This window comes from Heterocephalus glaber, unplaced genomic scaffold, assembly GCF_053883595.1.
Source record: "Heterocephalus glaber isolate CG9 unplaced genomic scaffold, H.glaber_assembly_v1.0 deba00001537, whole genome shotgun sequence".
NCBI classification, from domain to species: Eukaryota; Metazoa; Chordata; class Mammalia; order Rodentia; family Bathyergidae; genus Heterocephalus; species Heterocephalus glaber.
The window spans coordinates 6,923,428-6,945,712 of NW_028258332.1; the positions used below are offsets into that span (position 1 = coordinate 6,923,428).

Here is a 22,285-nt window from a genome sequence, read left to right on the forward strand (position 1 = left end):
AGATAACCCTCAGATGAGCAGAACCATCCTCTAAACACAGAGGCCTTCTCTCCCACAAATCATTCATGTGCTCATCATTTTTTGAGCCCCTACCACATCCCAGGCACACAGAAAATAAAGCAACTTCTCCAGGCTCCAAGGGCCCATGCTCCAGACAAATCGGTGAGAAATACTACAGACAGTGGGTGCCAGGGGTCGGTGCAGAGGAGGCAGTGCAGGCCGGCACTTGTAGAAGGGGACACTGAGCAAGCCCTGAAGTGGAGAGGCCTGGGGAGGCCAGGGAGGAAGAGGGCAGGAGCCGAGAGCAGCCAGGAGGAGGACAGGGGACGGGGCTGCTCACCCAGGCCTGGGCAGGAGCGCAGACTGGGACCGACCGGCATGGGATGCTGTATTCCAGCCTACCGCAGCCAGGCGACAAGGTCAGCAGCTCAGTGGGAAGCCAGGTGGACGGCGTGTGCCCTGGTGTGACAGGATGACAGGGTGTTAACCAAACTCCAGTTCAGCTGTGAGAAAAACCTCTAACTAACCCAACTGAGGAGCGTCCCGCCAACTCCCAGGCCAGTCCTCCCCAAACCAGCAAGGCCATCACAAACAGGGCAGGTCTGAGAAGCCATCGCGGGAAGAAGAGACATGATATCTAAATGTCAGGTGGTGTCCCCGACGAGGGGTCCCGGGACGGAAAAATGGTGAGAAAACAGTAAGTCCAGTGAGTATGGCCCTTCATTAGTAACAAAGATCGAGTGCTGCTCTCTATTTGTGAAAACTGTGTCAGAGTAGGGAGTGACCCTAACCTGGTTTACTGTTATAAAAGGTTTTGAAAGTGTATTTTGTTTTAGGAAAAAGATGCTGAAGTCCTCTCTTCAGGAATAATGATTTTAAAATGAAAACATATTACAAAAATATAAAAGACGTCAAGTCTATTCAAGCCCTCAAAGCCAGCCATTCCATCTCCTTCAGGCTCTGAACTATGATCTCCTCCCCATTGGCCCCAACTGTTTCCTCCGGGGACACAAATTGCAAGGAAAACTTCCCTTCCCATCAGCGATCCTTCAAGTTACTAGAGGGGCACCTTCAGCTCAAGTGCTTCCTGTCTCACAAGGCATCCCGGCCTCCATTTATCCTCCCTGGGAAGAGCCTGGAGTGTCCACGACTCCGTCTCCCACTCAGGGAGGCCATGTGAGCACCTTCCACCACGGAGGACACTCAGAGGTGTTGTCCCGGCTTGGTGTTCACACTGGGCACAGACCCGAGGAGATGCTCAGGTCTGGCTGGGTGCCACACCCTCCTGTTTCCCTGGGGCCAAGATGGGCTCGGGCAGCTTCTCCATAGATGTCCTAGTCTTCACAGCAGAAGCGCCTTCACAGATTCACTCCTTCCCTTCCTGGTCTCCCCTGCAGCCTAACACACCACTGACCACAGATTGCTCAGTAAAGGTGCTGACAGCTTCCGGGGAGAAGACAGGAGCAGGCTCGGGTGATGCACGTCCTCGTACCTGGGGACCAGCCAGCATGTGGGCACCAGAGAGGAAATGAGCAAAGGACAGGAGAGAGAAGCCAAAATGCTAGACCTCTCTCCCCTGATGCCTCCCTCTCTGAAGCAAGCCTTCTTACCCAGGAGAGTTCAACCAAGCTTCTGAGGTCAGTGTTAACTGCAAAATTAATAACATTTAATGAGAAGGGAAATTTCCTGAATTAGCCTACAACGAAAGCCATAGTACGATTCAGCATCTGCCCTCTGCACTTCAGCTGTGGAACCTCTGGTCGGCTCCTGATCAAATCGGCTTCCAGGGAAAACTGAATCCACACAGCTAGGACAACACAGTGGCTTCTCCTCTCAGAACCGTGCATAACTATAAACAATTTCTCTACTGTCTTCTTTTTCTTTCCAGAGAACTTGTACCTGCATAATCTGAGTTTTAGTGTTTTTCTAACAAGATAAGCAATTCACAAGTGATTAGTACGGAACTAAGAAGTGTGTTTAATATCTGCTGAAGAAATCTGCTCTTCATTTTGATAAAATGGGAGCTAACCTGTCCAATACAGAGAAAAATGCAATCAGGAAGTTGAAACATACATAGGAGAACTGTGTAAGGCCACACCAGGTCCCCACAGGGACAAAGTGACCCCAGCAGAAGAACCAGACTCGGGGACATCCTGGCCACGTGCCTGTGCTGTCACTGCCTAAGTGCTCACCTTGCCTTCCAGAGTCTCCCCACAGCCCCTGCAGAGACACTAGCACCTCCAGTACTCCTGTTCTTCTCAGGGAGGTGGCTTCAGTTTCTTAGGGACAGCTCCATGAAGCTCCTGAATCCCATAAAAACTGTCAGCATTTACACCGAAAACCTTCAGGGCATTTTCCACGTCTCAGACACAATTACAACTCCTGCATACTGTGCGAGATCATCTACAAAGGCTCAAACACAAGTGCGATCTAAGTGACTCTGTATGAGGCTGAGGCACAGAAAGAGCTGAGCAGGGACCACAGGGACGGTGATGAGACCTGGGGCTCAGCACCAAGTCACCGGCTACCACACACTCACCCCCTCCTGGGTGAGCTCCCTTTTGCCCGCAGTTGGTCTGGAGGTGCAGCGGGAGGCACTCAGCAGATGAGTACGGCGCAACCTGAAACTCAGCTGTACCGGGTCCTGCTCAAGCAAGTCAGGCTGATCCACAAGGGCAGAAAAGGTCTGGGTGGCCCTAATGCCCCTGCATGAAAATCCCAGTCAGGATCCAGCTTCAGTGGCAGCAGAGGCCTTGATTCACTCTTCTAGACGGTGCACTGGGATGCACAGATTCCCTGCAAAAGGCAGGTCCACTCAGAGCCTCAGATGTTCCGTTATTTGTAACAGCATACATTCACAAAACAGCCAAACTGGTTAAATTAAGGTGGGGTCATGCTGGAAGAGGGTGAGCCTAATCCAATGGCTGGCATCCTCATAAGAAGGCCACGTGAAGACAGCCACAAGCCACACACAGGGAGAACTCCACGTGACCACTGAGGTTGACACAAGTGATGCTTCTGGAAGCCGAGGACAGCCAAGGACCCAGGTAACCAGCAGAAACCAGGACAGACCCGAGAGCTCTCAGAAGCCAGAGCCATTCTCAAAGGAAACCAGCCTGCCAACACCTTGACTCTGAACCGCTGGCCTCTAAAAGCATGAGAAAATAAATCCTCACTGCTTTAAAAAAGCACCAAGTGTGCAGTAATTAGTCACAGTCTTAGAAGGAAATACAGTCACAAGGACCACAACAAAAATAATGAAAATTCCCTTGGTTAGACTATAAGGACAAGAAATTCTCAACCATTACATAGATACACACACACACACACACACACACACACACACACATACACACACATGTACATATTTTAGGGTAACAGCAAATGCTCAATGAACTATAAGTTCTCTTCATGTGAATGGATTTGAGATTAAGGTTTTATGTCCTAATTATGTAGTAAATATGTTTCTACTGAATGCCTAAATTGTTAAGGTCTTGACTCACAAACTAGGGAAGGCTAAAAACAAGCTAACAAAACAGAAAGAGAAAGACTGAAATATGTTGGGGATAGACATAATAAAGATAATGAGATATAAATAAGGTATTAGTGTTAACTGTATGACACTGCCAATAGGTGACCACTTTTTAACTACAAAAACAGCTTTTCCAATGGTTTAAAGGAGGAGTTGAAAACTATTGCCTGCGGACCAAATCTGGCCTGTTGGTGTAAATAAAGTTTTATTGGAACACAGCCACACCTACACATTTACATATTGCCAGGGGCTGCTTTCCTTGTACAAGAACACAACTGGGTAATCATGGCAGAGACCATATGGTCCTCAAAGCTTAAAATATTTCCTACTTGCCAATCCTCAGTTTAATCTAATATTTGTATCAAATGCCTGGCAGCAATGGTAAAGCAACACAATTCCACAACTGGGTAAGGCCAGTGTAAATGAGTCCCTAGCAGTGTATCCACACAGAGGCCATCTGGGACTTGAGAAAGAGGCCATGGTCTGATGGAGAGAAAGGACTCTCAAAGCAACAGTTCACACCGAGGCAGGAGAGACAAAGGCCCTTTAAGGGACAGCAGTGGACGATATTGGCCATGGTGAACCCTAGGTCACAAATGCCAGGACCGCCTCCAGGTACTGGGACACCAAGAATCCCCCCACTTGCTCCCGGGGGCTGTACCTGCTGAGTAACTTGTGTGAAGGGAAAGCAGAATGCGCAAGGTTCAACACAGTTTGGGAGAGGTCAAGATTCCTTGAACACCACATCAAGAGACAGTATGTTTTCCTTTAAGCATGAATCAATAGAAGGCCGTGACCACAGTACAATAAAAGTGGTATATCACGAAGATTAATTTCTAACAGAGATGAAATAATTGACTCTAAACCAAAAAAATGTACTATTTGGAATCTCTATTCCTGTGGCCCTTTATAGGGTTGTAATATGATGAATAATTACTGTAATAATTGCAGCAATTATACTTTAAAGAAAGAGCTCTAGAGAAGATGGAACCCCGTTGGATTATTATCACACAGAAGTGTAACCAAAAGTGCCTTTTTTTCCTCATTAAGCCGGGCAATCCATCCAAAACATGACCTGCTAATATTGGCCTTTGAGCAGCAACGTCCTTGCGACCCCAGTGCTTCCCAGGAATACATAAATACTGAAAGGCACAGGAAAACCTGCTAGAGTCAGCAGAGTGGCTCTCTTCGCCATCCACTTCAATTATCCCAAAGCATATTGGGAAGTGGTAATAAACATTTAAGTTTAAGATTACCTAGAAAGCCAAGAGGGACGTGTGTGTGTAAACTATTTATATTTCAATAGATATTTCCATGTTTATATATCCAAGATTAAACATATCTTAGATCACATTGATGAGGGCTCCCCCAGGAGATACCATTTAAGGATTTTAACAAAACTACTTCACGTGCATCTTTATTATATAGACCAGCTGTCCACTGCTGGATAGATCCTTGGCTTGCAAAGTAAGAAAAATCTACCTTAGGGAGACAGAGTCATAGCACACCTGCTCCCAATTTTCCAAGGGAAATGGCACTGGCCTGTAGTTACACTGCACTGATTTCTTCCCATGCTCATTTCAGCAATCGACCCAGGAGCCATCTGGACCTCTTGAAGGTTGCAAGAATCCATCTTGGCTGCAGAATGAAGGTCAGGTTCCTGGTGTCAGGACAAGATGTCAGTCCTGCCTTCTACACGTGGTCATGTAACCTGAGCTCCAGGTGACTGCTGGACACCTGGGAAAGCTGCCTACCACACTAGGTGCTCTGTGACTTCAATATAATGGAGCCACCAACTTCCTGACACACACTGGCAAAAGATATTGGAGGCTTTAACTCCTCTCTCTCTTCCCCTTTGCTTGCAGGGCCAGCTATGGGTAAACCTGTGGAGCATGGATGTTAACTTTAATCACCCAGGGGTTGAAAATGGTAAAGATATGTTAAATGCATGAACCAATTTCCCAAAACGAACCCCACTATTCTGTATTACTAGTGCACTAATTGAAAAAAATCATCCACGGATTGATAGGAACATGTGGGTGGGGTACAGCAAGAGCAACAGCACATTCCACACCCATGTGGGGTTGAGAGTGTGATACAGGAAGTGCCGATAAAAGCCAGAGAAACACGAGGAATGGCGCAGGCCCTGGGCTGGTGACAGAGGGCTCAGCTGCCACCTGGAGGCCTGACCCAGCAGCAGGAGGGAGCATTCACCAGGTCCTTTGGAGGAAGGATGCAGCCAGCCCTTAGAGACCCCTGAAGACACAATCCCACCTCGTACCCTCTCTACTGCCCTCCCAGGAGGAAGCCAACCCAGAGAGAGGGCTAAGAGCCTTTGATGTAGTCCAGAGCCTCGGAAGGCTCCAGAGGCCCTGGCAAGGCAGGCAACAGAGATCCAGCACAAACAATGAGAAACCACGAATCTGTCCTTTCTTCTCCCATCAGGATGTATTCGCTCTTGTGCAAAGTGCAGCAACAATTCCCAGCCCTGTTTTTATTTTTAGCATTTGTGCTGCTTTTCCTCCTCCCTCCCTTCCTTCTCTCTGTGTGGGCACTTCTACACAGGGCCGCTAACAGAGCAGGCAACCCAGCTGCACTGTGCAGAGTCTTTTTGAGTAGAGGACATTAAGCCACACCTTGGCAGGTAAGGAGGATTTCTACGCATTGAATCATACAGCAGTCCTATCCTCTAAGATGACAGAGTGTTCACTGTGGAGCAGGCCACCATGTGAACAGACATTACCAGGTTCTGACATTCACAAAACCCCCATGGGGCAGGGACCACTGCAATCATTTTGGAATCCAGGAAAGGGAGTCACGGGGGATTGAACACCTTCCTGAAGTTCTTACAGCCAGTGAGGGGCAAGACTGAGCCACATATCCAGCAACCTGGATTCGAATTCTTCTCTCATAACCACTACATTTCTATTACCTCATCTCTGTACTGCAATTGTAGAAGACATTGAGAGTTACAGAAACCCTGCAATTAATCCTCCTGGAGCACAAACTTCCATTCCCGTGACCAGGATTGCCCACTTCGCAATGTGGAAGCGTGACATTTGGGTGTTGCCTCTGCTCAGGTGCCCACGTCTTGGCTCCCAAGTGCTGTCTGCATGGTGTGGCAGATGGTGTTTGCCATGGCCAGCCCCACGCAATCTCTCCACCCACATGGTCTTCTGCATGGAGCATGCCACTGTCATCTGCTTCTCGTGAGTCTGGGAAAGCCCTAGAACTGCTGAGGCCATCAGAAGACAGCGGAAGTAGCCCTGAGCCACCTTCTGGGCACAGCCTTTACATAGTCTGGAAACATTCACTTCCTGCCTCTTAAAGCCCAAGCCTTCGTGTAAGGGGAGACTGACCATACACCAGGACCCCTGAGCAGCAGTAGATGTGCTTCTCGTGCTTCCAGCTCTGAGGGGCCCACTAACTCCATCCCCAGCCACCAGCACATGACTGCAAATACCTCCACCCAAGGAACCACCCAGCCAGGCCCAGGCCTCTCAAATGACCATGACAGATCTTTCGCAAATGGGTAGATGACCAAGAGATGGAGGGGAGAGGAAGGCGGGGAAGGGATTATAAAAAAATTAAGATGTGTTACGCGCATGATGAATGTAATCATTATGTACTAGAGTCGTGTACTAATAAAAGTTAAAATTAAAAGACCCCTAGACACACAGTAGCAAATGACAGTTTTAAAGCACTCTGTCTTGGGATAACTTGCTGCATAGCAACAGCTCCCTGAATCAAACAAGTTTATCAATTTGTTTTCCTTTGAGAAGAGTGAAAAAATAAGAAGGCCCTGAGCTGGAAATAAGAGAACCACACTGCTTGCCCAAATTCCCAGGTAGAAAAGCAATTTCTCCTGGGAGCCAGGCGTCTGTAGATGTCATGACAGTCCAGCTCCCGGGATTCGGCCAGCCTTTCGGGTTAGGTAGCTCTTAGGATACGATCATTTTATTTGCAAGCTTGGGGACTTATGGGAAACCCATAGAGTTCTGAGCCTGCTGTAGCACTATCCAGATGGTTCTAGTTATTACCACAAGTCATTGCTTCCCCTTTTGAAAGCACAAGCAGCTGTCAGCTACATCACAGTTTCAGGAGCTACCACCTGCCAATGGCCCAGTGCCCCTGGGATGGTGGCCAGGCTGCACTCCTCAGCCTGCCAGCTCTGCTCACACTGCTTCCGCCCCGCATTACTGAAGGAAAAGCTCCACTGCCTTCTCCCCGGCAGCCAGACTGATCGCCTTTCCAAGTGGTCAGCACGCCACATGGCCGCCCTGCTGGGCATCCTGCCTTCGCCTGTAAGCCGCAAGCATGTCCATCTTCTGTCCGGAGACTCACTGTGAGCTACACCCCTCCTGTGGCCTTTATTTTAAGCTGAGCTACTGAACCAATTACTACTAATAAATTTCAATTAGAACCAAATAAAACGTGGAGACCCTTTGTGCCTGGAATATTTCAAACACTGACCTACAGGATTCTGCCAACAGTATTCAGATATCTACTGAACTGGGGCCAGAATTTTTTTTTCACATCATAAACTAGTAGTAAACTGTCCTCCAGCTAGTACTATAATCCTTGTAAAATTCCATGTAACCAGGAACTTAGCTTCCTATTATTTATGCCCTGCGTTTAAGGCCTTCGGGAAGAAGCTGGAGGATAGAAGTCAGAGGAGAATAAGAGTCCTCTTTGGTAACCTGAGATAGTGCCAGGTTCTCTGTCTACCACTTACACACCCGGATTCTTCTTCCATTTGCTGCCCCTTGCATCATTTGGAAACGCAGTGTTAGAGTGTGCATGTGGTCTGACCCCACCCAGACTCATGGTGAAATGTAATGAGCCAGGTAAAGGCACTGAGAGGCGATTAGATCTTTAAGAGGGATTACGGTGACTCCCTGGGAGAGCTCGCTGTTACAAAGCCTCTGGCCCCTCTCGCTCCTCCTCTCTCCTTTCCCACAGGTCCTTAGCAGAGGCAGAGCACATGCTAGGACCCAGCTCTTGGACTTTCAGCCCTGAGCCAGAATAAACCTCTTTCATCTATAAATCAACCGGCCACAGGTGTCCTGCGATAATGACAGAGTGAACTAAAGCAGCCTTCTGAATAGTTATCTGGAACCTAAATACCAGAATCTCCAGAAGGTGTCAGGACTGCTAAGGAGGCTCAGCACACACTGTCACCTCTGAAAAGAGGGCAAAGCTGAGGACACAGCTGGGGAGCCAGAGAGGGGCACGGGGCCTCTGTTGGGAGGAGGCATTTATTCCTAACCCCTTCTCAGCTCTTGATCTCTGCCTTCTCAGCCTTCTTACACGTGAGTATTTCCAGAGATATATATCACAAGCAAAGCTTGCAGCTCCTCCATGTTAGGTTACACCGTGAGGGGATAGACCATGTGTTTGAAAAAAGTCACGTTCACACATAGCTGCTGGTCCACAGGAGAATTCTGACATTCCCATTTAGACTAACATCTACATTTCACATGTAGAGCCTTTAGAGGTTGAATATAATTTGATGGATAACTGCAATTTAAATACCTGTATCCAAGTTAAACATCCAAAAAGAAACCATATACATGATGAGCTCTTGATGCCCCAAAAACAATCTGGCCTTCCAAAGTAAAAGCTCCATTATAATATCCTGTTCTTTATTTTAAACATATTTGCCAAAATTTGCCCCAAAACAAGTGCTTCTCTTTCAGATTTACATTAAAAAAAGAAAGAAAGGGATGCATGTAAGTGAATGAATTCGTAGGGTTCATAAAAACTGAAGCAAGGAAAACTGACTATTCAGTTGCACTAACTCATGACCAGAGGAACCAAAGCGATCTTCAGTACTCGAATGTTATTGTGTGGTCTCAGATACAAGTAGCACTTAGGATACACGCACGAGGAAAGATGGGAAAGACACAGCACTGAGTCTACCTGGGGAATCTTGACCAACACACTGGAATCACTTTACAAAGGAGTGTTCTAAGTGTTCTCTCTGGGTTTCCAAGCTCCACGCTAAACAGCTAGGAAATGGATAGGAAATGGGGTGAGACCCGGTATGCTGTGCTGCGCCCTGCAGGGCAGCTGGACAGAAGCCAGTTTGAAGCAGCTTAGTTACTCAACTTTGCCTAGGCTCCAATTTTCCTCTTCATAACCTGAGGCTGTTCCATTTCTGGAAAGGTTGGCCTCCCCTGCCTCACCCTGACTGCAAAGTGCATTAGACACCGGAAAAGAGCATCCTGCAACCGAAATGGATGACGCAGGTTTTGTCCCGGAAAAACCCCAGAAAAGCTACTGCCCACTGGGGGCTGTGGAGACCCAGTGCTCCCCCCAAGAAGGACCCCCGAAGTGACATCACAGAGACATGGCAGGCTCCACAAGTCTCTGTCATCCTAAAGAGGACGCCGTGCCTGTGAACAGCTCAAGATTTATTTTGTAATCCTGACGCCGTTTCTGATTTTCAGCCACCTCTGCTGGTAGAGAACTCCGTCTACAGATGCACATCCCAGCTTTGCAAGGTCTCTGACAGACACAGACAGTGGAATGCCAGGGCCAGGGTCAGGGACTGAGCCAGAGCCCTGGACAGGCACAAACCGTGCTTCCCTGCCAGCTGGGGGCCCCAGGGGCCCTGCAGCTCCTTTAGCCCCAGCATAAGAAGATGCTGCCAGGGCACTGAGTCGCTGAGGACTGGCTCCACCCTTCGTCTTCCCACTCCTAGCTCGTCCCTGCTCAGTCACTGTGATCCTGGCTTGAGGTTTCCTGAGCATCCTCTGCAGCACCTGATGGAACCCAAAGCCTCCCTTCAGATTCTCAAGGGATCTAGAGACACGCGTCACCCTGTGCCAGTGCGGAAAACCCAGAGCTGGAAATCAGGTGCGGAAGGAGTAAAGCTATCTCTGGCCTCCACACACTGTTTTCCCAGGGCAGGGTCCACAGCAAGGATCCAGGAAGGCCAAAAGCTACCTCTCATTCTACAGGAAAAGCAAATGAGTGGACTAAGTGATGACAGGAGCCCATGTAAGCCCTTCTTTAAGAACAGAATGGACCACCATCTCCCCAGGAAAGTTTAGAAAAGACCCCGCCTGGATGCAAAGAGAAGAATCAGACATCCTCAGCAGTATCCTTCAGACTCTGGAATTCTATGGAATAAGTATATCAACTAGGAGGCAGTCAATATTCAATAAATATAATGCAACTGTTCAGTCAAATACAATTCTCACCTTCCATTCAAACCTATCCCAGTCTGCCATGTCAATGTGAATCAGGGCAACAGAAAGAGTTTATCAAAATAAAGCTATTAAACTCAGCCCATCTCTTTGTAAAGGAAAGATTACAAGCAAATAGAAAACTCTTAGGGAAACAGAGCGATCAGTGGATAGATACCACAGAGGACAGTCTGATTTGATGATGACGCATTTCTCTACACACAGGGACGTGGAGATATAACGTTTTCGAAGCGAAATGGTCATTGGGCTCTGGGATAATTAGGGGCACATATGCAACCACAGATCTCTGCAGAGGGTAACTGGATCCCATTTCCTCCTTCCACAGATGAAAGACCATTCTGACACCTAGCCCTCTGCCCTTCGGACCACAACCCTTCTCCTTTGACCCTTTTATTCTTCATGTAAGCACAACAGACGACAAAAACACATCTCAGCTGCTCTCCTCCGTGCTTGCTACCAACACAAGAAAGTGGCCCCGTTAGGTGCCTGACAGTCTGCGTCACCCAGACGGCTGCATCTTCCTAAGAATGCTCAGTGTGTGCAGCACTCACTCTGTCCAGCTCCTGATTCCAAAGCTTCTGATCTCTTTGTTCACAGTTAGAAGCTAACCTTTTGTTTTCTCCAAAAAGTGATACACGATTTGACCAAAGCTATCAATCCCTGTGTTGGAATGAGGCTGACAATTCAAAGATGTTGAACACATGCTTTGCCTGAGTCCTTACCAGGCTGCTGTCCAAGACACCATGACTAATTTTGGATCATTGGAAATCATCCACCGCAGGGTTCACTGGAGGGGTTAAACACAGCCCAGCTCCGCTCCAATCATTTCAGCTTGCTGTGGCACCCACAGAGACGGCTTTCAGTTACAGAACCTGCTTCCCCTCCAGTGTGGGAGGGGAATGGAAATGGGGGAAAGGGACAGACAGAGTGTCATGGTATGGAATTTTTAAGGTTATCCACACGATTTCTCAAGTAGATTTTTCATGTGAAGACTAAAGTTTAAATACTAGATTATTAATTATTTAATTGTAACCACGCCATTTGTACATTTTACCTACAAAATATGCATTGAAAATATTAACTATAAAACAATACTGTTTCAGAATACCTCTTGGGCCTACAGCCACTGAAATGTGGAACATTTAATTAAATAAATCCAATTAATCATCTGAAAGTTCACATGGGGAAAGGAAACAGCTAGCAAACTCCCAATTTCTTGGAAGAGCAAACCATTTCAAACATGTATATGCTGCAGGTTTCATGTGTGCCTGTAACTATGTTCCTATGCAAATTCCTTTAGCTTTCTATCAGTTCTTAACATTATGCAGAATTCTTTCACACAAGTACATTTACTTTTTCTCCTTCCCACATTTAGGAAAGACAGAAAGGATTTACCCGTCACTGATATCCACTTCGGCCTGGGATTTTTATATATTTGACATGAACTGTAACATATTTTGGGTCACACTGCAATTTTCAGGCCAAATGGTTAAGCGGCAGAAGTCTGAGTCCATCCCAATGGCGAGGCTGAGAAGGACACACCGGCTCTTGCATGGAGAGGGACAGAGAGAACTACCAGAGAACTACGAGCAATTCTACGAATTTTCAAGAAACCAGCCTTCCCTAACGTAATGTACTTCTGATTTGTTTTCCTAAGTTTAGCCCTGCAGGCTTAATTAAACCAGGTAGGCAACTCTGTGATCACTGAAAAGTGCCATTAAAGAAAAATCCACAAAAGCCACTTTGCCCTAGGTGCATCCCATGTGAGTCCACACCAGGAGCAATTCACTAACTGTGTCTCCTGTCCAAGGCACTTACAGATGACTCTGCAGGACACCCAGGACCTGGTCTTCCCACTGCGGTCACCTCCAACACCCTAAGGCACAAAGTTTGGGCCCAAAAGCCAGTTCCTCGGAAGGGCCTAAACTTTTAATTAAAACACTAAAAACTGAAAGGCACTCAGCAGTGAATCCAACACTGCTTTCAAGTGTATGTGCTGCAACTACTAATTAAAAGGTCTCTGGATTGTAGACTGGGAGTGAACTTGTGGCCTCCCTTGATGGGCCACAATGGAGCCCATGCTGGGAAGCAGGCCACCAGCATGCCAGTCCCTGCACCAAATTGGATGGCAAGGCCACCCGGGTCTCCAGTCGACCACAAGATCACTAAATGTGAGAAGGACCAGCCCTGGAATCACTTCTGCAAAAATCCTGCCACTTCAAAAGCAAATGGCAGACAGGAAAGGCCATTGTGAACTTTGACAGGCAGCAAGATGAGACTCGATGGAGCTAAGGTTCTTTGGAGTTCAGTGGGGCCCTCTTCAATTTGGGGAGATCACTTCCTTCCCATGCCTGTCCCTCAGGCTTTCTCCAAACCACCCCACTGAGGTGCTGGTGTCCTGCATAATGAGGATCTTGGTGGCATGGGGGGACACTGGAGCAATACAAGACATGACTGAACCTCACTGATTTTCTCTCGAGTCCATACCCACTTACTGTGGGGCCGTGGAGTCCTGATTATTCTACTCCCTCTGGAGAGAAAAAAGAAAAACTCAGGTTTTCTGGAAGGTGATCAAGGCCTTCAAGGACACAAATGAAGAATGCTCGTCAGATCTTACCTTTCCCAAACTCACTCCCTTCACCAACCAGAACTATTAAATCAAATAAAGTGACTGAATGATGATTGAATCCGGAGTGTATGATTTTCTGTTTTAATTCCTATGTTCAAGAAAACCATCCAGTCTAAGTGTCTTATGAGCACTGGTAAATACCCTTCTCCAGGGAAAACCTGGGTATGTTATACTCTTTGTTCTCTTTCCCCATGCTGAGCAAGCCAGTCTGCCCTGAAGCCAGGTCCACACTGGAAGCATTCATTTCCTCCAGGTTCCTTAACAACTAATTCATCCACAGACAGTCCTTTAAGACACTCCTTACTGTCAGGGTGCAGGACCACAGCCCAGATGTGCCACTGTCCTTTTCATAGCGTCAGGAACTAAAGCCAAGCATTTACATTCTGTTGATTAGGATGTTTTGTGCTCCAAGGTTTCCCAGTCCTCACTGCTGCAGTGCTGGGGGGGCAGGAACTTTAAGAGGCGGAGCTTCATCCGAGGTTGTTACTGGCCCCTCTGAGCACCCGTCTCCGGCTAAGATCTTTCCCCTTCACGTGCTCCTTCCATGGCGATTCCTCATCAGAGCCAAGCCACACCAGTGCCATGCCCTTGAACTGTGAGCCAAACAAACTTCTTTACTGCATAAGGTACCCAGCCTCAGGTATCTCACCACAGTAATGGGAAAGGAACTAATGCATGTTGGCTCAATGAAGTTCTGCAAAGTGCCCCATCTGGGCAGATTCTCAGATCAGGGATGAGTGAGGTATGGGACATGGAAGGGCCTCTGCCCTTCACAACGCTCTGATGTGCCCCATGAGATCTCATGGTGAGCACAGAACTGTACTCAGCTGTACAAAACAAACTTCCAGGAGCAGGGAGCTCAGCAGGTAGGCCTGGAGAAATGGCTCAAAGTTAAATAACATTTGCAGGCATAAGCTTTCAAGGGAATGAATCTTTGCGATCCTGACTTGCCAGCTTGCAGTTTCCTGAATGATTTCTTTTCACAAGCTGGTGGTGGGACCTAGGAATTCCATCACTGCTGGCAGATGGAAAGTAAATTTGGCTCCGGGCCTGACTTCAGAGTCTGCCTGGAAAGCTGTGACAGCCAAAATACCCTGCCTGGACTTGCACAGTTTGCTTCAGGGCCCTGGTCCTGGACCTTCCTGAGTCTGCTCCCCCAGCACACCCCAGGACCACTGCACTGCACATTTGCACTGGGGAGCTAGGCACTCTGCAGAGGTGGAGGAGGCATGGGAGAGACACTGACTTATGAGAGAACACTCTCATAGATGGGGCTTTGGGAGGTGACTGGATCATGGGCCATGACGCTTATTAGTGGATCAGTCCACTCGTGAGTTTATAGCTAAATGTGATGTTGGGAGGTGAAGCTGGGTTGGAAGAGGTGGGTCACTGGAGGAATGGCCAGGAAAAGTTTATTTCCCTCCTCCTCCCTTTGCTCTCCCTGCTTCCTGTCACCATGCTACGGACTGTTTCTCCTCCACTATACTCTCTGTCATGCCACCCTGCCTTGGAGCCAGCCAACTATGGACTGAAATCTCTACAAACTGAGCCAAAATAAATCTCTCCTCCTTTAAGTTGTGGGTGTCTTGCATTGTATCTCAGAAAGTAACTAAGAAGGAAAAGGAAGAGTGAGGTGGGTGGGAGGGAGGAAAGAAAGGGGAGGGCATAAGGTTGATAGGTATAGTGGGAAATACTTTTATCTCAACACGTGTGTTAGGTCTTCTCTCATGCCCAAGGCCACCTCTGGGCTGTGACCAGGGACAAATCAAGAGAGAGAGTGACAGAGATGCAGAGGAGGGAAGACTTCACAGCCAGAGGCTCAGATCTTCCTACGAGGAAGCAGGCTGCTGAATGGAGGGAGTTTCCCCACCCTGTGGCAAGCAAAGAGAGAGAGATGAGGCTCAGCAAGAGCAAGCAGAGTGCAGAAATCAAGCATTACCAACGGCTATCCCATTCTCTCTGTTGTCTGCACCAGTGAGCAGCAGCCCAGGCATGAGCCCAGCAGCGCAAGGACATGTCCATCCTGTCCCTGACACAGCAGCGGCAGCTCCAGACCCACAGCATAGGAGGCACATACTACAGATGCCAGACAAGGTCAGGTAGGATCAGGGCACAGAACCTGGTGCCCCTTGTACATGGCAGTGATGAGACGAGGGCTCAGCTCAACCCATTCTGGAGAGGAGGAGCCTGATCATTAAGACTGCAGGCTCAGCAGAGGAGCCCAGCAGAGGAGGACACTGACACAGAGGAACAAGTCACTATTTGACTTCAAGCTCATGGGGCACAGCCCTTTCTAGAAGGACAGGCAGCAGCAGCCCCCAATGCTCCACCTTCCCATCTCGGACATCTGGTCACTTGGACATGGGCCAAAGAGTGAAGTGACCCTGGTCACTGGAAATACCAAACTTCATAAGTAAAATCTCTACCTGCCATTCTTAGGCGGAAAGTAAATAGATTCTGATTTTAAACTTTGGAACAAAGACAGGAGAAGAGGACATGCTCAGCACACAAGGGATTCAGCCGTTGCCCCCAACCAGGGTGTGGAGCAGATATTCAGGTCCCCTTCCTGCGCCTCAGACTGACACAATCAAGTTAGGGTCCCATATGTCTCAGAATCAAGTTAGGGTCCCATACGTCTCAGAATGCTCAGCATCAGTATCTGATGTGAAAGTCTGGATGCTTTTCAGAAAACTAAATGGTTAAGATGAAGTAAAGGTCCTCGAAAGTAATGGTCTGCTGTGTTTCCTCCACTTAGGACAACGCCCTCACACAATTCTGTGCATAATACCTGATGCTCCTTTAATTATGATCAACTGAAGCTTTCAAAATGGATACAAATTGACAATTATTCTAGAGGAGATTTTAAAACAAGAGAAAATTGCCTCGTTTTCTAATTCTTTCTGTTTGGAAACTAAACATCCATCCTGGAAACAAGGAGATTTCTGTAATCATATACCCAGTCAATCTGTTGAACAGAATGCCTAACTAGTTACCTTGGAAATCTGGAGAACATTAGCCCACTGGGAAGGAAAGAAAACAAAACTAAACCAGAAATCAGAAACTACCTCAGCAGCTTGTTATTCACCAGCTGAAACCATCTAAAGCAGATCAAAGACAGAAATGTCACCCACTACTTTGCCATTGAGTAAGTAGAAGGAACTCTTAATGCAATCTCATAAAAAGCTCCTCATTGCTCACCACAGATGAGTAATAATTTAGGATTTGTGACAGAAAAAATCATCATTTTATAAATGCTACTTTTAATTTGATTCGAGGCTGGGCTCCCTGTTTGGGAGGGGGCAAATTCAGAATGACCCCATCAGAAATTACACTGGTAATTACTACTCCACTAAGATTTAAAACTGCCAATCTCAGTGTTTCCTTACAAACACAAGGACCGAAGAAATGAGGTGCTGGGAAACACTTGCCTGAAACATCTCAGGGCTGGATAAAAACACCTTTTTACTAACACAGAGATGCATATGAGCTCTGCAGGCCAGCTGGCCTTGGCCAAACCCAAGAGCCATGTAGGGAGTAGCTGGGGTGCAAGACCTGTGCCCAAGCCAAGCCTCCCATGGAAAGTCACCACGTGGAAACCAACTGGTGTCAGGAAAGCAAGGTGCCCACAAGGTAGCTGTGCAAGGCCCATGGAAGGGGGCACGAGGGTTCTACGGCACTAAACAGAAGCAACTCACAGTAAACCCAAGAGGAAAGCCAAAGACACTCACTTCCGCCCAGTCAACAGCTAAAGCCTGAGGAAAATACAGGCAATTGCTATGCATCTCCACCCATAACCTATTTTCAGCTTTGCACTTAAACTGCAAAACGTGCCAGAGCAGGAAAGAAAGAGCTAGAAGCGATTCTCTAACTCTTCCCTTTCTAAGAAGAAAAAGCACACTCATCTTTAATACTCGGGCTTAGGGCACCTGCAAGCATGCCTTCTGCCACTGGGTCCCGCTGTTTGAAGTCACCTCCTGGCAGCTGGAGTAAAGGCCTTGCCAGGACACGGGGACACAGAAACCGGTACTGTGAACTTGACCCCACCCCAGGAGGACGGCCTCCCCGGGTGAGCAGAACTTCACCCAAGCAGTTTCAGACCTTGCCACTCTAATGAGGTGGGGGAATCTGTGAGGCCAAAGACCTCCCCTGAGCTGTACCTCCGAAACAACAGAGTGGCGGGTAAGAAGTCCAAAGTCCACAGCCTGGGCGCTGGGGGCTACCAAGCCCAGAGAAGCTAGGCTGGCTGGGTAGTGTAATCGATTAAATGTGGTCTCATCCAGAAACTACCCAAGTCTGTTTGCTTGTTTTCAAAACAGAGCTCACAGCTCTCGTGCACTTTCCAGGAAGGAAACACCCCGGCACCCAAGAAAGGCTGCTTACCTCACCTCCTGCCTGCAGCGGAAATACAGAACAGGAGTTAGTGCATGCAGCAGGGCTTGCGTTTCAGCTGCTGGCGTTTTAATTTACTCTACCATTACAGAGTATATCCCATATTTACTTTTTTTTAACAGTTTTATTGAGGTATATAAGTTACATATTGTAAAGTGTACTCGTTGTAAGTGTACAATTCAATGATTTTAGTAAACTGACAGAGCTGTGCCACTCTCTCCACAATCTCATTACAGACACTTCCATCGCCCCAGAGGAGGCTGCCTGCCAGTCTGTGTCACACAAGCCCAGGCAGCCCTTGCCCGCTGTCCTTCGTAGCAGGTTCACCTTTGCTGGACATTTGTCTACACGGGCTCCTATCACACTGTGACTCGCCTCCTTCACTTAGCAAAATGGACCAAGGGTGCACTCACTTCACTGCTGAATGGATGTACCACACTTTGTGTATTCATTCACCTGTTTCAGCCTATTTAATCTATAAACTCAACCAAGTGACAGGGTTGATTGGCTTGATTAATAAAATAAGAAAACCTGTCATACTGCTAAAACATTCTAGAATATCTAAAATATTTAATGTGTGAATACGTAATAAGGATACAATATGTTCCCTGGAATCTCTGTCAGTGTGTGAGGTTAGGGATTAAGTAAGTAAACCACAGTCCTGAATTTCCATTGTGTATGTTTTATGACACAAAAAGTCTTTTTTTGCTAAATTCCAAGTCAAGCAGAATTATCAAATCATTTAGCAAAGCAACTCCTTACTGAGAAGTTTGTTTAGAACAAATGAAACATTACAGGGTCCCCTGCCCCCATCTTTCAAATGCAACTGTTTCAAGACCTAATAAATCAATTTTGAGGTATATGAAACTCTTTTCCCCCTATAAAGAGTGTAAATAGTGCTCAGCGTGGTTCGCTGCAAAACGTCTTAAGCCACAGACCTGTGTTGAAGATGCTCTGTTGCAGCGGACAGTACGTGTGAACATAAAGAGGATTTATCCATTCAGTCACTGATTCACTGTAGCCTGAGGATCTCCTGTGTGCCAGGTACCGTCTTCAGCATTGTTGGGGACCCGGAAATGAACAACACGGCTGGCAAGAGATGGTAAGAAATAAATACGACGTGTGGGCTGCTGCACCATGCAATCAGGAGACAAAGAGCAGCTCAGGGAGGGGAGGGCTATTTTGGTTCGTGCTATCTGGAGATGCCTTCCTGAAGATGAGGACACAGAGCACAGACATCAGGCAGCCAGACCTGGAGGCAGCAAGCCTCGCAGGAAAGTGGGGAAAAGCCTTCCAAGCGGGAGGAAAGAAGGTAGCCAGAGAGGGTGGAAGGGCTGGAGGCAGGAGGGACATGGGCAACTCTGTTCACAGAGCCATGGCCACACAGCTCACCCTGTTTCCCAGCTTGTGGAGCACACCCTCCCCTCACATCCCAGGAAGGGAATTCCTTCCCTCTGCAGATCCCAGGCCCACGTACCCATCCTGATGTAAGCAGCAGAAATGCCACACGCTGGGGACACACACTGGGCAGGCACCAGTCACACTGGCTTGCAAGTCCACAGAGCACTGCCTCCTTCCCTCAATCTGTGCTCCACTCCATAGCCTCCCTCTAGCAGGGTGTCCCGCACCGTCCTACCCAGGGGCCTGCCTGGTGACACCTAGTCACTCACACAAGGTGCTCTCAGCTCCCACTGCAGGTGCAGCTCTGCAGGAGCCATGCACAATGCAGATGTGGGTGCTGCTCCTCCACCTTGGCCGCCTGCAGGGCCAGCCATTCCCCACAAGGTCCCCACAGATATCCCAACTCCTGAGACACACAAGGACAAGGACAAGGGTGTCGCGGTCACTGCTCCTGCTCACACCACCCATTCGCAGCTGGCACCTCTGCAACTGTGAATCCATCTACTACCACCGCCCTCTTTCCGGGGAAACAAGTGAGCCATTGTTGCAGGTCCCCTCTGCTGCCAGTGAGGGGTCTCCTGCACTGCTCTATCTGTCCAGGAAGAATCCCCACTAAACCACAGGCTCTTGGCAGGTCTTCCAGCTTCCTAGAACTCCAACTTTCTTAAATCAGGTCACAGCTAGAATGCACAAGGTTTAGGTGACATCTCAGAAGCAAATCCTTGTTTAGCTCTCACTCCTCTGTCAATCAGCATGAACAACGGCTTGATTACAGCATGTGCTGGACAAGGGAAGATGAACACCCACAGCAGAGGGTGTTCTCTTTATGCCACTAGTTATAATGTTCTCAGCTTAGAATCTGTAAAGTTTCGTGGTAATTCTAAATCTTGGTCCTACAAAAGGAATCAAAAAGCCAGTGGCAGGTCGGGGATTTAGCTCAGTGGTTTCGCTGCCTGCTGCGCAAGCACAAGGACCCGAGTTCGATCCCAGGTACCAAAAAAAAAAGCCAGTGGCATTTCTAAAACCCGTTTGGTTACGGGATGCTTGACAGTCTTGTCTTTGCTGTGATTGCTTTGCGCAGAAAGTTTGAAGAACACTGGTAAAGGCTAGACAACTCTGAGAGCACTGTTTGCTTGTTCGCTTTTTTTGTGGTACTAGGGATTAAACCCAAGGCCTTTGCACTGAGCTGTATCTCCATTCCTTTTCTTATTGGTTATTTTTGAGATGTCTCCCTAAGTCACTAAATTGCCCAGGCTGGACTTGAACTTGTGATCCTCCTGTCTCAGCCTCCCAGTGTGCTGGGATCACAGGTGTATGCCACCATCCCAGGCTTGTTTGTTTTTCACAGAAAGCAAAGTTCTTTGTGTAGAGTTTTATTTGGAGTCAGTTTGTGAGGAACACATTCTTCTGGTGGTTCCAAAGAGTGAATGTTTTAGCCGAGCATTAACCATTTATGATTCTGCAGAAAACTGTGAGAAACCACTTAGAATTATCATTTTTTGTTTTCCTTTCCATAAGTACCTCATGTATTACTGCCAAAAGCTGGGTGGATCTGAACTGATCAAAAGGAGCTCTATTGCCTGTAAACAAGTTGTCCTGACTGTCACTTGCCTATAACTTCCTTAACTCACATCTCAGCAAATGCAGTATTATTTCTCCAACAGAGCTGGCTCTGGATAACATCATTCTCCTGGCTATTTATCATTCCATCTGTAATTGAATTACCTATTGCAGTAATGGGATTTACTCCCAAATGTACATAAAAATGCAACATAAAATAAGATTGTTGCAGTGTCTGCTTCCTCATTATTCTGCAGGAAGGGTAGCTTAGCCAACTCTACCGAGTGACAGGGACAAATAAGGAATGAAAGACGGGAAGACAAACGATCCCTGGGTTCACAACCAAAAATAAAAGGAATTCACCCTCTTAAAAAAAGTATTCTTTCTCAAAATAGTTTCTTTTTTCAATATTAATCAGAAAAGCAATTCTAGTCCATGTGGAGAAAGTAAAACAGGAGCAATTTTACTTTTCCACATGCAGCAGTAAGTACAGTGCCAATATGTTTCACAACATAGAAGAGGGAAATAAAATATGCTCATCTTTGCTCTTGTCAAACAACTATTAATCTTGGATAAAAAAAAGAAAAAGAAAGATGACAGCAATTCCTTTGGGACGTTGTGATTTTCTTGAGCCCAGTGTTCCACTAATCCTGCTTTAAATGTTGTGCTCCAGGTGAAATACAACTGGCCTTTGAAGTTGCCTGGCTTCAAAATACCCTGTGAAATGGACAGGCAGGTTTCCTGAGTGCTAGAACCTTTCAGATGGCAAAGACTGTGTCAAGAGCCATATGTTAAAATAAATTACTCATCACCCTGTATCGTCTCTTATATGAAGTTGTTCCTTTGATTTGCTCTGTTTGGTTTATCCTCCGAGTAAAACAAACTTTGAAGAGGCTCACTGTAGGTATATCCCAGCTTACTTATCTTTGTCTTCCTTTCTTGCTATCAGAAATGGATTTTGTGCATCTGGTCAACCAGTGACTAGAAGGTTCGTAGATGAAATAAATGATGCCGAAAGCATAACAATGGCTGCTTTTTCCAACTGCTTTCCAAAGAGCTAGCCATCACCTGTTGAGCTGATCTCCGCTGTTACCAGTCCACGGACTGCCTGCTGTCTAAAGCACAGCACTTCTGCAGGGTAGGACGGTGATGGAAACCAGCAATTTTCCAACCAGACTTCCGCGTCTCAATGCAGAAAGGTTGCTGGGCACATACGTGAAAACGACTATTTTGTCAACATTACTCAAAACAGCATAAACAACTTCAAGTACTTATATGCACTCAGTTCCAGAAGACACAGTTAACTTTATAAAACTCTGCAAGGAGATACAGATGAGTAAATTGTACAAGGTTCCCCATTAGACACTTAACACTTTGTCACAACTGAATTTGTTAGACACCATAATTAACATTTTAAACACTATTGAATGCTAAACATAAAAACTCTTCACCTTAGTATTATAATTATATCCTAAGGAATGCATCTAGGTAACTATAGCAACAATTTCAGAAGCATTTTAAATACAAATTTGGTATAATTTTAGAATCAAGAATTATAGA

General features: G+C 47.0%; 1 protein-coding gene across 5 annotated transcripts in view; it reads right to left on the reverse strand.

Annotated features, from left to right (window-relative positions):
• The window catches only part of Sema5a (semaphorin 5A), a 483,148-nt gene that overhangs the window by 458,179 nt on the left and 2,684 nt on the right, over nucleotides 1-22,285 (reverse strand). Inside the window, exon 2 of one of the 5 annotated variants that reach the window (XM_021258604.2) lies at nucleotides 18,703-18,853. The exons of 3 other annotated variants lie outside the window; for them this stretch is intronic. The gene's annotated coding sequence lies outside the window, so the exon portion shown is untranslated. Of the gene's footprint in view, nucleotides 1-340; nucleotides 18,854-22,285 lie in introns of all 5 variants that reach the window. One more of the 5 variants, XM_087189194.1, reaches the window with a different exon arrangement.